Source organism: Sinocyclocheilus rhinocerous, unplaced genomic scaffold (genome assembly GCF_001515625.1).
Source record: "Sinocyclocheilus rhinocerous isolate Xijiao unplaced genomic scaffold, SAMN03320098_v1.1 scaffold955, whole genome shotgun sequence".
Taxonomy (NCBI): domain Eukaryota; kingdom Metazoa; phylum Chordata; class Actinopteri; order Cypriniformes; family Cyprinidae; genus Sinocyclocheilus; species Sinocyclocheilus rhinocerous.
This window is the reverse complement of record NW_015646369.1, coordinates 146,306-150,043: the sequence shown is the minus strand read 5'-3', so window position 1 is coordinate 150,043 and position 3,738 is coordinate 146,306. Positions and strand designations below refer to the sequence as shown.

Below are 3,738 nucleotides of genomic sequence, written 5' to 3'. Positions count from 1 at the left end.
TATATATATACATACACACACACACACACACACACACACACACACACACATATAAATAAATAAAATACAGTTATCATGAACAACAATGTGATGATAAACGATGAAAACAAATAAACAGCATCAACAGCAACATATAATAATAAAAATAATAATAATCTATGAACACTTTTATTTATTATGGTGATATTGACGCATAGGTTTCAAACTATGTCATATGTAGTTATGCAATTTTTCATATCCAGAGATTGCTATTTCATAATAAAGGGAATATTTTCTGAAATGATTTTCAAATATGATTAGGCTTTAACAGCAAGGGGAGGATTGCACCGCACGAAACATTACAAGCAAGTTTACCTTTAGACTTTAGGCTTTTAATAGAACTCACAAGTGCGTGCGCGTGCGCCTGCAAGAGCGAGCGAACACACACACACACACACACACCTCATCCCTGACTCCACACGGGGCCACAAACACAGTCAAACACAGGTTTACAACCGCAGCCACAAACTGACACAGAATACAGGTTAGGCAGAGCGACACACACACACACTCGCACGCGCGCGAGCACACACACACACACACACACACACACACACACACACACACAAGCAAGCATTTAATCTTTGCACAGCCTACCTAACGCACTGTACGCGGAGAGGTCGAGTGATAGCAATAAACGCTCACCTGGCGGCTGACGGAAGAGGGTAAGTGGTGCAGCTTGCGTTAAGACACCGCACAGTTAATGAAATATCTCCAAATGAAAGTAAGGACGCACGCACCGATAAGCCTGATGTGCTTTATATACCCAGGGAGCAAGCACTCCTCTTCTGATATTGCCCAAGTACGTTTGCATAGCTGGCGAAGTGGCTCTGCCTTAGATTTGCTACTAACATTACACGATGTTTGTTTTCCCCCTGCAATGACGTGAGACAAAATATTGGCCATATGTTCGTCGGCAATAAATTGGTCATGAGAGCAAACATGGTTGCCTCATAAGAGCGCTTTTAGCTGATCCGTATTCACCGATACATGCTACACTATTGACCAAAGTGCTATTACCGCCTTCTGTGTCGTTTTGATACACTTAGGCTGTGAATTGTCCAAAGCTGTTTATTAAATCAAATAGCCAACAAAAGAAAGTTTATTCACGTGGCTTTGGCAAACCTGCGGCTAAGAAAGTCTAAAGTCTCTGCCAGAAGTCTCTACAATAAATCGCTTGGTTGCCATGATGTTGCACGGCCAAATGAGCAGATGTGGCATGTTGTGTTGGTTAAAGCCCCGTTTACTTAAGATACCCTTTATGCAGCTGTTGATATCCGAGGTCAGAGGACTCAGGTCTCATCTGTGGTCTACTCAAGGTGTGAAGCCAGGGCCTACCTACATTTTCAATCAATGCAGACAGCTTAAAGTTTCTCGTGAAGCTCCACTTTCAGTCTGACTGCCATGTGCATAATCGATTCATTCCGAATATGGGTAATTAATAATGAATTGGCAGACTTACGAAAAAAGTAAATATAGATGTGCAAAGTCAAGCCTCAGTAGTAATTGAAGTAGGCCTATCACAGATTCCGCAGATGGCTAAAGAGTGATGCTTTATCTAGTGCTTAAATAGAAAATGTCTATTTAAATTACATGCATCAATATTTGGCATAATTTACTAAATAATACAGCAATGCAACTCGTGAACTGTAGCCTATATTTTATTTGCTTGCAATGAAGAAATAGCTTTATAGGTTAAGATTATAACTTAATTTTTTATTTGTATTTTTGCCTTGGAAAAAGGGAGCTTAAACTGAAAGAAAATGACATCTACAGTAACTATCTCTAATAACTTATTGATGTTTCAATTAAACAGAGGTCTTGTTGTAATGCAAGACATTTATCACAGGATCTAGTTTCCATTTAAAGATAAAGATAACCCTGTTGTGTTATTTATCCCTCGCAATATGTAGGCCTGCACAAATAAAATGTATTATTTTATTCATTTATTTATTTTCTGTACAAGGAGAGCATCTTCCAAAACTAACAAACTGTATTCTTATCGACAACTGCAAAGAGTCTCAAAGATTTCATTGTGGCCAGCTTGGAATCTTTCCATCACAATGATGGTTTTGTTTAATACGGAGGGAGCAACCATCAATCAGTGGAGGAATACATTACCACTGGTTTTTGTTGGGCGCCACTTTACGGGTAAAAGACTGAGATTAGCCTCATGTTATCCTTGCTCTTGAGAGCAATGCCACAGTGCGACGAATACATATAAATAAATTGGACTCGTCACTGCATTCAGATTCCATATTAATCTAAAGTACCTGGTTTGACGAGCAATGTACTCATGAAGCTCCTTGCCGGTACAAAAATCCTTTCCACTCATCCTGTTGTGAATCGTTGTGCAGTGGGAGTCCTATTATGACCGCTCAGAGGGCTTCCTCAAAGACCTTCAGAGCAAGAATGGAGATGATAGACCCTTGTGGTCAAGCTATTAAGATATATCCCTTTCCAAAGTGTGATGACTGAAACACTTCAAATGAGCTGGACGGGCGCATAAAGACACCAATGGCATGCCATTCTTGTATCTATCAGTTCAAGTTTTGATATATCAACCACTTGAGAAGGGTCGCTCAAACAGAGAGAATGCTTCTCCAAACACAAATGCAACTGAGAGCTTCATTCGTTCTCAGCCAAGGGTGCACTTTTGGGAAAAATGTTTAATTAACACTGGGGCAGCCCTGTGCATTTTCACTACAAACGAAGATCATCTGCCTGGGAGTTGTCCACTCTTTACTTTTGGCTGGTTGTAATGGTCAGTGCTCTTCACTAGAATGGTGCCATTTTATTTGGCTCTCTAAAACACTTTCCCGTTAATCGTTCGTGAAGATTCCAGGTCGCATGAATGGGGTTTCTGTGGTGCAGAGATTCATGGGAGTAAATGTCCAAAAAGAAAGTGTTTTAAGTGATAGGCCTGACACTTGGGGCTTTTGAGTACATCTGCATGAGATGAGCACGACAGCCACGGATTGCGCTAGAGAAACAAGAGGTGTGATCAAGAGGAGATTTTTAAAAAGGCTAGAGCTGCTTACTAACCGTCGCTCCTGTTGCTCCTGACATGTGTTGTTAAAGTAATTAATACTGGATGTATAATATATACAGTCCAAAATCTGTTCCATCAACTTGTGGTAGTTACTGCCAAAAAAAAACACGGTTATGAGAAAATCTCTTGGTTTAGGAAGTGCATCCAATACATACGTAAAATTGTTCACAAACTCTTGAATTTGTATATACAATTTATTTAAATTGCAAGAATGGTCAAATGTTTTTTGCGTCTTCATTGGCTTTTAAAAAAGGACACATGGATATTTAGGATGTTTGGAATGAAAGAGTATGAGAATGGAAACCAAAACATTATGTCAAGTATGAAGCATAGTTAGCCGTAATAGTTCTTTGGCTGCAACATGCATCATCTGATATTGTCTGGCATTGTTGTTGATATCTGGTTGTTGCCGTATTACGCACATGTTAATTCTTTCTGTCATCATCTTCTTCAAAACACTGTTACCTGAGATTGGCGCTTCGTGGTAGGAGTGGTTATATCCACTCTCAACTTTAGAATATGTTCAAAGGATTAGATTCCTGCAAAATATGTCCCGTTGTCTTGTTACAAGGAGAATGTTGTTGTTACTGTAGCTACGGCAACAATAAACATCTTATAGACCTGAGAGTAGAAAGGAAATAGAAATC

The 3,738-nt window shown here is 39.5% G+C and overlaps 1 protein-coding gene across 1 annotated transcript in view; it reads right to left on the bottom strand.

Annotated features, from left to right (window-relative positions):
• LOC107707659 (homeobox protein Nkx-2.2a) overlaps positions 1–756 on the bottom strand; it is a 7,537-nt gene extending 6,781 nt beyond the window's left edge. The window contains exon 1 of the mRNA XM_016511739.1: positions 685–756. The gene's annotated coding sequence lies outside the window, so the exon portion shown is untranslated. The remainder of the gene's footprint in view (positions 1–684) is intronic.
• Between the last annotated feature and the right edge of the window lie 2,982 nt (positions 757–3,738).